Consider the following 12,102-nt stretch of genomic DNA (forward strand, 5'->3'; position numbering starts at 1 on the left):
TCTGATGTAGATCTGAGTAGATCTACGTCAGATCTGACCAGATCTAAACCAAAAATAGTTAACGGAATACAAATCTCTCTTACTATATGTCGCTTTCCTTCGATCTTTTAGTTTTTTTTACTTTTTCTATACTACATACTTCTATTTTTCCTGATATAATAGAGAAAATTTTTAAATTCTAAATAAATTATTTTCGAGTTTTAGTTACAAACGATGAAATTACAAGATTTTACAATTTTAGTTTTTTTGGTGCTGAAAAGATAAATACTTAATAAAATCATGCTTTGAAACTATAACATTTTACAGTTTCAAAACTTGTTTTTCAGTTTGATCAATATTTGAGATTATTTACTTAAACCTTATAAAAATTGAAAATAACATGTTTTTTTTTCTCATTATTGCTATTTGTTGTTCTTACTCTTCTTTTTTTTCTTTTTCTTTTTTCTTCTTCTTTCAATTTATTAATATTTAGCAAATTTTGTTATGTTTTTTCACTATAATTTCTCAATTTATTCTTCTTCTTTTTTTTTGAGTAATATTCCAAATATTTTGGTGAGTCCCTGGTAATATTCTTGACGTTCAGCAAACGTTCTAAACATTCCGGTGACGTTCAGAACACTCCAGTGATACTCCGACAACTTCCCGATGATATTGAACATTCTGACAAGTCTCTGGTGACTGTCTAACGGAAGTCCAGCAATGGTGGATGTAGCAGCGTCTTTAAATTTAAAAAATAAAAATTAAGAGTTTTTTGGTAATAATTAAAATATGTACGACTAATTGGTACAAGTATTTTAATTTAATATTAGATGGGTTTTAAACTATGTGTATGGGACCTACCAGTAAATTCCCCTTAAAAAATCTTGTTAGTGCCCAATTGAAAAAATTTATATATAATCATTATTAAGCCCAATTAAAATTTTATATAATTAGTCCAAACAAATTGAAATATATTTAAATATATATTACATAATGAATCCAAACAGAGTCTCATGTCAAGATTTTAATGGAATAAATAATTTTATCTTAATTTTTTTGCCCACTCTCTTTATCATATTTTAATTGAATAATTTTACCCTAATTTTTTCCCTTAATTTTGTTTGCACTCTCTTTATCATAATTTAATTGAATAATTTTACCTTAATTTTTTTCAATAATTTGTGTCTTGCTATCAAATAATCATTTCATTATCAAATATCAATGGATTATGCCTTGATTATTACTAAACTATAAAACAAGAAGACCATATTTTATCTTTTTGAGTCTTTGTAATGATTTTTTCGTATCTTAATATATGAAAATAAATTTTAATGATTATATGTGTCTTGTCCAAGCTCCTTCATGCTTCCTGATTTACCATAAACCTCAATACTTTATCAAACAATAAAAGCAAAAGGATACCTGTATGGCTCTTCCACCATCAAGACATCCCACAGGAAGCTAACATAGTTGAGCCACACCTACAATGAGGGACTTGAATAGTTAGCAATCTATACATCGTGATAAAGAAACAATGTTCAATTATGTGGCCTCACCAGCCTGAAATTACAAGAGGATGGACCCAAACTGTGGCTATATGCATTGCTCTACAGGGACACATTAGCAAAATCTCAATCAGTATTGTCAAGATAACAATAATTTCAGTTTTAAACAACAAATTATATATCAAACCGACACTCAACTAAGTTAAAGAAGATAATTGAGATAACATTCAGTGCTTTAGCTTTACAATAGTTGTACTTAATATATTTATCTTCCAAAATTGCAACAATTAAAGAACCATTAAGTTGATGAATCATACAATGAGATTATGGGAGACAGTAAGTGTTCAATGCTTAAGGTGTAGAGAATCAGTTTGAATTTATGCATGGCAAATCAACCAAGGCAACAATACATATATTAAGGCAGTTAATAGAAAAGTATTGGGAAAAAAAGGGATATACATATAGTTTTTATAGGTTTTGAAAAAGCTCAAATTAGGGTGCTTAGATATATAATATAGAGGGTGTTGGAAAAAAATAGCGTCAGATATATTGATGTGATAAAAGACATGATGAGGGTGTGACTACAACTAGATCACCAAACTAGCGAATTTTTAATCGATGTTAAGAGTAAACTTTGAGTCATTACCTAGTTACCTTAGTCAAGGATAAATTAACTAAACACATTCAAGATAATATCCCATGATAAATGTTTTTTGCAAACGATACTGTTATAGTGGATGACACTAAAGAAGAAAATAACACCAAATTAGAAATCTGAAGAGAAAAACTAGAGTCAAAATGATTTTAAAGTAGTAATAATAAAACTAAATATGCAGAATGTAACTTTGGTAACAACTAATGGGGAAATAATGAAGTGAATATTAAAAATCATACGATAACAAAAGGTGAACATTTTTATTACCTAGGTTTGGTTATTAACAAGAATGGTGAGATTGAAGATGATGTGATCCATACGATTAATGCGTATTGGCCCAAGTGGAGGAGTGTATCTAGCTTACTATGTCATCTATGAATATTAACAAAATTGAAAGGGAAAGTTTATAGAGAGCTATAAGGCCAACAATGATTTACGGAACAGAATGTTAGGCAACTAAGAAACAACACATTCATGAAATGTGCGTAACTAAGAAGAAGATGCTTAGATGGATTTGTGGTAAAACTAAGAAAGATTGAATTTGAAATGAATATATTCATTAAGTGGTTGGAGTAACACCAATTAAAGTTAAATTGAGAGAAAACAAGTGAAGATGATTTGATTATGTAGAACGAAGATCTATAGATGCAATGGTAAGGAAAAGTGATGTGATCTCTATAAATGGAAATGTTAAGAGGAAGGAAAGACCTAAACTGACATGGCATGTCGTAATAAAAAAATTAGTAATTTTTTTGGTTTCACTGAGCATATAACCCTTGATAGAACCGAATGGCGAAAAATTATTAATGTAGCTGATCCTACTTGATTGAGACACAAGGTTTAATTTGGTTTAGTATATTTTATTTATTTGCTTTTTTTTTTCTTTTTTTTTTTTTATTAAGACCCTAGCACATAAAGGGTCCCATCTAGGATTTTTGGTACAAGGTATAATCCAAAGGGGTATTATAAAAATTAGGTATAGGATTTATTGATATTTTGCATATGTATCATTTATCAGCCAATCAAAGCTATGAAAGCAAAGAAGAAACTTACGCATAACCTAAAGTGGCTCTGCTTATTAATCCAAGAAGCAAAGAACCTTGAAATAGCATGCCCGGAACCTGCACCAAATTCCCTGCAGCATTTGGGTTTGATGAAGGCAGCAAGCCAACAGCAAACGTAGAAAAAGACAATGTCGCACCAGCAAATGGAACCGCAAGGGAAATATCAACTTTTTTCTTTTGGTCAAGGAGAATAGATTTGAACTGCAGAAGCCAAGATTTGATGATTTTTAAGCAGTAAAAAATAGGCATATCATAAATTTATGAAAAAATAGAACAGACAGATCATAATTCCAATCAACAAAAGTGAAAAGAAAAGAAAAAAAAAAAACTCAAAGATATAAGCAGAAAAATTGCATCCATGGATCAAATCAAAAGAGCAAAAAACAGATAACTGTCATAACAAAAAAATGCTTTTACCAAATAGAGTTGATCTCATTTATCAATGGTCATGGGACCATTATCTTATTGATGAAAGAAAATGCTGTTAAATGGCAGACTTGAGATCAATTCAGACTCACTAAAAGTTGATACAACAAATTATTTAAAAAGGGAAAATGCTAACCACTGGCCCATTGGCGGTGTTTAATGTTGGTATATGTGTAAAACATACATTAAAATATATAGAGAGAGGAAGAGTGTACGGAAATATATAACATAATAAGAACTTCATTTAAATTAACATCCATCAAGTGATAAGTAGACATAATTACCTGAGTAATTGCACCAAAGCTTCCAAGAGTAATATTAGGAATGAAGAATGGAATGCTTAGTTTTACTTTCTTTGGGAAAGCAGCAAAAAAATGCCCAACTTCCTGTGTCAAATTAATTTTCTCATTTACATATTCAAAAGATAACATACTACATGAATGACTAATTAGGGTGGAATTAACCTCGAGGAGGAGAAAAAATAAGGTCCAGTCCGGTTAAGTAGCATTTAACATTTACCATTTACCATTTTTTGTTTACAGAAAATAGGAAACATGTTCATTTTATTTTATTTTATTTTTTTGCTAAAAACAAATAAAAAAACATGTTTGGTACACACATGTTTTAAAATACCCAAAAACATAAACAAGAAAACATGTTTGGAGATTTGCCAAAGGGTGTGGCCGCCAGAGGGGGTGGGAGAGGAAAGCGGGAATGAAAACTTATTTCAAAGCAAGTGAAAACACAAATTTTGTGTTTTCTAAAATTTTGTAAAATTTGAAAATTGTTTCCATTTTTTGGAAATGAAAATAGTTGTCAAAACAAAAACAAAAACAAAAAACAGTAACATAACCGAACATATCCTTAAAACATGTTTGGTACTTTTTCTTTTTTTTTTTCAAAATTGTTTTCAAAACAAGGCTCCAAAATAAACACACACACACACACACACAATGAAAAAAAAGAGGAAGAAGAAGTGTTTTTAACTTGTTTTGGTGTATTAACAATAAAAGGAAGCCCATTAAACTTCAAACTTTCTTGGGAAAAAAACAAAAACATGTTTTCTTTCTTTTTTTTCAAAAAACAAGAAACATGCAATGAACCAAACAACAACTAAGTTACAATGCAGATCAAAACAAAGTTATGCAACCAATGAATACAAGTGCAAGTTATGGCATTCTCTTTTGTAGCATCCATTATCAGCAATTCAATACATATGCAGCTTCCAACAATCTCATGCACAGAATGCACAATGTATACAGTAGGCAGCTAGAGGAAACAATGACAGAGACATAAAATTTCAAGGATTGCCAACTCGAGATGAGTGATGCTTTCTGTGAAACAACCAATAGTAAATAACAAAAGCCGTGACTTTAAATTAGGATGTTTTCATAGTGAATAGATCCCTCATGAGTACTTCAGTCCATAGATGTACACAAAATAAAAACACTTGCATAAAGAAAATATAGGAAGTTTAGTCCCCCGTATTCAACTTCATTATGGAACCAGAAAAGTTCTCAGCAGGTCAGCCAAGACAAAGTTGCGTTGGATAAATGCTACATGACTAATTGGTTGATGACATTGGAGATTTATTGGTGGGGAGAGAAATGTATGAAGCATGTTGGCTATTGCTTATAAAATGGAAGAATGGGTCCAAAACAATGTGATTGCATTGTGTTTTTTTTCTTTTTAAACTCCTCTTTTGGTGTTTGTTCTATTGTGCTTTCACATATTCCAATCAAAATAAATGAGAGGGCATCAAAAATAATCATGATGAAATATAGTTTTTGTCTTACACATTGATACATATAGCTGGCTTTTAACTGAAAGATCTTAATGAGATGGGTTTTACTAAAATAATTGTTTTAAGATGATTAAAAAACATATGATACCAATACAATAGAGTAGAATTTCGTAGCAGTTAAGGCTATCAGGATATGCAATAAAGGACCACCAATTATTTCAACTGGAGAGGGACGAAATACTGAGAATGTGTGCCTTAGGACCAGCTTATGATTCTAAGATGAGAAGCAGATGACCAAAAAGGGCACATAGCATTAGACAAGGACCTATTATCTAATGGTTCAAGTCAAAAACTTGGACTTTTACCAGATGAAGTGGTTTAAAACAATTAACAATGTCATACAGAAGAGAATGAGAAAGATGGAGGAATGGATGTATATAACTATCTCGTGGGGCAACTTCTTCTTTTATTAAAGAAATTTACTTAGTAGTCTACAGTTGATAAAGATTAAATGTAGGCTAGTTTAGTTTATAAGCTTAAGGGCTTGTAATCTTATGATAAGAAATTATGGATAAAGCCGGTTAAAGGAACTATTTTCTGCATAAGGCCCGGCACAGGAAATAGTAATACACAAAAAACATTTTTTTCCCCTTAAGAAAAAGCATTCAATTAATTAAATCAACAAAAAGATAGAAATTCTTCTTACGTGAAATAGCAGAACCCCCAGAACACCACATGCCAGGGGCAGAACAGACTCCACAAATGGGAATAAAAGCTGCATATCTGGTGGCTCAATGGCATTTGGATCTGTGAAGTACTTAACTACCTCTGGTGGAAGCCTATTTATCTGCTTCATGAAAAATGCAATGAATGAACACATACACATGGAATAATCTACTCTATAAAAAGAATTTGATAAATGAAAAGGAGAGCGTAACTACTTTTAATACAATAATGTCTAAGTGTAAAAGCAATTAGTAATACCTGAGATGCAATTCCTAGCTCCACCGAGGAACCAATAGTGAGAACAAATAACAATAGAGCAATCACATATTGCCGTAGTGTTGCTGGGGCGGGTTCTGAAACCTCTTTACCCAGCATACCAAAACTGACACGGGGTCCACCGCGGGTCTGGTCCTTCAGAATTGGGTTCCTCCACCATAAATAAATTGTACTTATCGCCCATGAGTTCAGCCAGCTGACTCTGAAGTTTGGAAAAACTTCCTCTCTCTTTCCCCTAAGATTGCCAAGAAAAAGAATGCCCTCCCCTAGATCTCCAAATGGCTCTTCTTTGGTCACCCATAAGGTGGAATAGCCAAAAAGCTTTTTCTTAATAAGCGTTTTCTCAATTTTCATAAAATTAGAACCAATTCATTTCCTGCATTTTCAGCAACCAAACAGATTTCATTCTCATCATCCTTTCCTAAATTAGATATAACTTTCAAATCAAACACACTAATTAACCAAAAAAACACATACTATGAGAGATAGAGAGAGAAAATCTCACCCTTGATGAAATAGAAGCCTTCGACTCGTCCGAATCAAAATCGTCGCTGCTCTGTGCTCTCTCTTCCGCCTCGTCTCTCGATGTCGTTGTCGCCAAACAAACAAAAATTGCTCTTTCGCTCGAATAGTTCAATTCTTTTCCTGGAAGCACTACTAATGAGACTCCATTGGAGGTTTAGGTTAACGGTTCTGAAACTACGGCCCGTTGAGATTTCCCATTGATTGCGATATATGTCTATGCATATATACATATATATATATATATATATTGGAGATATTTTCTCTAACAAAATTCAATAAAGACAAAAACCATAGTACATGTAATAAAGAAATAAAGACAAAAAGAAATAAAGACAAAAATCATAGTACATGTAATAAAGAAATAAATAAATGGCATTTTTTTTTTTTTTGGTGATTTTTTTTTTCATTTATTACAATTTTTTTATTTTCAAAGTAGGGAGTTTTAATGCACTATATGTCCATGTATATGTATGCATATATATTGGAGATATTTTCTCTAAAAAATTCAATAATGACAAATATAAATATAAAGATATAATAAATAATTGGCATATTTTTGTATTTTTCATGTTAATAGGTTAATTATATTTTTAATGTTTAATGTATGAATTTTGTGCTATTTTGATTTCAAATATTCAAATTGTGCTAATTTGTTAACAAGTATATAAAATGTTTCAATTCGATTATCTAACCAAATCGTTAAAGTCAATAATGAATGTATAATTTTGAATATCAAAATGACACATGTCCCGTATTTTAAAAATTAAAAGAGTAATTTATTAAATATATTTCTACTTAAATGACATATATCACTTATTTTTTAAGTTAAAAGTATAACATAAAAAATGAGTTTTCACATTTACCATTAGCTTTAACCATGTATATCTTAATAAAGTCTTCATATGATATGATATGATATGAATATATTGTTCAAAAACCTCAATATACTTGTGTAAATTGTGTGTGAAATATAAAACAAAATCAAGCTCATAATGCACAAACCAAATTGATACTAATTTAATTGTTAATTATATAAACTAATTGCAAATTAAACCAATGACAACAACAAATGAATTTGGAAAAAAACAGCAAGCTTACAAAACACTTGCAAAAAGGGAGACGAATGATGAACTAGGTTGAGCGTTTCACACTCTCTTAAGACAAAATCGTCATTCTCACGATACTTCAGAATACTTGCCATCTATCTCTAAGAGAAATTCTATTTCCACACACCACTTCATCTTTGTGCACACACTTAATGAAACAAAATTTTAATGACAATTTTATTATGAAGCAAAATGACCTTAATGGATGTCACGCCCTCAAAATATAAACCCATAATGACCTTATCATTAACATGCATTTATAAAAGAAAACGAATCATTTGAGTTATTCCTCAGAGTATTCTTATTGAAAGACATCACATGTAACATCCTGCAACATCAAAATAAATGCCCTAAGGGCTTACATCTTTCCAAGCTAACACTTGGACACAACTAGGATGAGTACTAACTCATTTACAAGTTAAGCCCTAAGCTTGAATGTTTACATGTAATCTCAAAACTAACAAAGTAAAACATATAACTAAAGACAAGTCTTCAAAGTCCCAAACATCAAATCCTTCCAGGCTAAGTCCGTGGAGGTAGCTTATCACCTGAACCTGAAAATGATGTTCCCATAAAGGGTGAGCCACAGCCCAGTAGAAAAATACTAAACCAAATATAAGCATTGAATAAAGCTATAGCATTCAATAGATGGTTAACCAAGATAATCGATTTTATCATTAAACAGTCTCATGACACTAATGTTTAAGACACATTTCACTTTCCATTATTATCAACATGGCTCAGAACCTGGCCAAACTTACAACAGTGAATTATATATCATATTCACATTACTTCCAATATCAACAAAACAAATGAGGCTCATGCTCATATCAAAACACTTCATACTTCTCATTTGATACACATTTTAGTGCTGTATCAATAATCATGTAAAAACACTTCAATATAATAAGCACACATAAAAATGGTGCTAATGGAGTCCATCCCCTATCTCCTCCCAAACAAAATCCGGTTTAGAGGTCCATCCCCTATCTTCCCCTAAACCGTGGAGTACATCCCCTATCTCCTCCCACACACAAAACAATGTATGCAAATGCAATGCTCAATCAATACACGTATTTACTGTATCAATGTAATAGTCAAAATTGATGACTTAACCAATGTGATTAGTTTCAGTTATTCCTAATCCACATGCAATGTCTACAACAATCAAGACTATCCTCCACCGATAGCCCAAAACAGTTATTTCTAGACTGGAAACAAATGAATCAACAATTCAATAGGTGAGTGGTTTTATAGCGATCCCGGGTTTACCCTTGTTGTATAGTGATCCGAACATGTGTCCGTGGATGTTGGTAGTTGATTATTATCTTGTTTACATCCTTTTTACTACATATTTGAGTTATAGGATGTGTTGGGCGGTCTTGTTTCAGGTTGGTTGAGTTTAGAAGCCAAAACTAGTTGCCCAGATTTTGGCCTATACGCTCGAGCGGAGGTGTTGGCGCTCGAGCGGGGGATACATCCATCCAGTATCTTGTTGTGCAGTGTTGTGAGCTCGAGCGTAGGGTTGGAAGCTCGAGCGGAGGCCTGGTTCTGCAAAAGTGCTGAGCGAGTGCATTCTGCGCTCGAGCGGGAGGTTGGCCGCTCGAGCGTAAGTCTGTGAGTGGACGCTCGAGCGGGGTGTTTTACGCTCGAGCGGAGACCTGGGTTAAAGTCCCGAATTTGTGACTCTTTAAATCACTTTTTGCTTTCTCTTCTCTCTCTTACTTTTCCAAAATCACCATTGTTGAGCCTCTCACTCTAGATACTACCTTCTCTCTAGGTTTTGATCTAGTAGGAGTGATTTACTCACCTTTGGCCTTTACAAAAAAGTTGTTGATCGTCGAGGGCTTCATTTTAATCTGAAAATCTCGGGTTTTGGAGCACGTTGGGTTTTGTCGTCTTCTCCTTTGGGACTCCGAATTTGAGGTAGGGATAACCTACTCCTCTCTATGGGTTTTGTCTTTAAATTTTGGTATTTTGAGATGTTGGGCTTGGTTTGGTAATTTTGTGAAAGTTTGGGGCTTTTGTGCAATTATACAAAAGTTGGGGTTTCATTCATAATAAACCTAGAGGCATGTTTGGCATGAAAAAAATGGAATGATTGTTGAATCATTGATGAAAATGGGACCTAAGGGTTGAAATGGTAATTATGGAAAATGGCCTAATTACATTGTTTAATTAATTGGGATAACTAATTGGTGAGAAATGAGGAAATGAAATGTTGATTGAATATCCATTTGTGCATTTATTTTCTGTTTTAGAAATAACTGCTTTGGGCTATCGGTGGAGGATAGTCGAGATTGTTGTAGACAATGCATGATGATTAGGTAAACGGAAACTAATCAATGGAATGTGTTATGAAACTTGACAGTTGCTAGAATACATTAATTGTTTGTATTGTGTGATTGTATATAGAACCAATGTGTTTATATACGTTGTGTGTAGAGGAGGAGATAGGGGATGTACTCCGCGGTTTAGGGGAAGATAGGGGATGGACCTCTAAACCGGATAGGTATTTGGAGGAGATAGGGGATGTACTCCGTAGACAGAGCTCATATGCTTGTCTAGAGAAGTGAAGATAGAGCTCATATGCTTATCTTTGTGAAGTGTTGTGAAGTGTGGATACAGCTTGTATGCTTATCTGTGGATATTGTTGATATACATAAGTGTTGTGAAGTGTGGATACAGCTTGTATGCTTATCTGTGGATATTGTTGATATACATATCTGTTGTGAAGTGTGGATACAGCTTGTATGCTTATCTGTGGATATTGTTGATATACATATCTGTTGAGAATGTGGATATAGCTTTTATGCTTATCTGAATGTGAGATATAGTTTTTATACATATCTGTGGAAATGATGATAGAGCTAGCATGCTTATCTGTTAAAAAGGGAAAATGAAAAGTAATTGGGACTTGTAAGTCGTTGACATAAATATGTAATTTATGTGATTGAATCAGTGTTGATCAACTATCAATTGCTAATGTTTTAGTCATTGTCCATGGTTGGTTTAGTGTATTTCTACTGGGCTGTGGCTCACCCTATATGGGAATATCATTTTCAGGTACAGGAAGCATGCCACCTCCAAGGACATAGCTGGGAGGCTAGTGGCGGACATACTTTTGTCGCTTAACTTTTGATGAATTACATGTAACTTCAAGCCTAGGGCTTAATGTGTAAACGAGTTAGTACTCTTTTGTTGTAACCAAGTGTTAACTTGGAAAGCTGTAAGCCTGTAGGGCATTTTGTTATGATGTTAACATGTAATACTTATGTAATGGAGCTCTAATGAATAAAAGAGTATGGTTAGTTTATATGTAAATGCATGTCTTATCTGATGGGTTTATTGTTGTTATTTTGAGGACGTTACAACTTGGTATCAGAGCGTACCGGGTTCGAATACTTTGGGTACGTGGGAAGTGATTAGGATCACAATGGGTTTGTCTCGCTGGATAGAGGCGTAGATGTAGTACCATATGCTATGTGTTTATTTGATAACATGCTTATGTGACTATGTGGGTATGGGATTTAATTTCTAGGATGTTGACTGGATCCTTGAGTTTCTGGGAGTCTTGTTGGAAAAGCACTTGATCAACGCTGTTTCTAACCGGAACTCTAGTAACGTCTCGGGACTATCATTATCCGGAAATGAAGTTCGTAAGTGCTTATGTGTTTATGTGCTTATGTGGAGTGAATTACAGTTGTCCATGCATTAGGACGTGAGTGTCTAGTTTCGGCACACTTATGAATGTGCTAATGTTCTGTGTACCTTTATTAGGATGTCAGGACGAGGAAGAGGTGCTAGGCGTGGTAGACCTGCGAGGCAGGAAGCACCGTTACCGGGTGAGATTCCGGCAGTGCAGGAGGGAGTGGGCCAGGCCAATGTGGCCGAGCCAGTGGGTCAGCAGGCCATGGGTGCCTTGGCCAGAGAGATAGCAGGAGCTTTGGGTATTCTTAGAGCTGGGAATCAGGCAGCTGAGACAGGGCCTTCCTTCTTGAAGAGGGAGTTCTTCCGGTGTAATCCGAACGAGTTTATCGGGGATCCTAAAGAGCCGCTTAAGGCAGATGAATGGCTCGAACAGACAACGAAGACG

The 12,102-nt window shown here is 33.7% G+C and overlaps 1 pseudogene across 1 annotated transcript; it reads right to left on the reverse strand.

Moving 5' to 3' along the window:
* Positions 1 to 1,149: 1,149 nt before the first annotated feature.
* LOC145804560 (putative zinc metalloprotease EGY1, chloroplastic) lies at positions 1,150 to 7,100 on the reverse strand (annotated as a pseudogene). Its single transcript, XR_014346550.1, has 7 exons — positions 6,881 to 7,100; positions 6,358 to 6,751; positions 6,080 to 6,220; positions 3,914 to 4,015; positions 3,193 to 3,404; positions 1,536 to 1,586; positions 1,150 to 1,460 (listed from the first exon to the last, which is right to left on the reverse strand). The product of XR_014346550.1 is annotated as a putative zinc metalloprotease EGY1, chloroplastic (transcript).
* Positions 7,101 to 12,102: the final 5,002 nt, after the last annotated feature.

The sequence above is a fragment of the Camellia sinensis genome, chromosome 12 (genome assembly GCF_055761805.1).
Source record: "Camellia sinensis isolate YWXY chromosome 12, ASM5576180v1, whole genome shotgun sequence".
Lineage (NCBI taxonomy): Eukaryota > Viridiplantae > Streptophyta > Magnoliopsida > Ericales > Theaceae > Camellia > Camellia sinensis.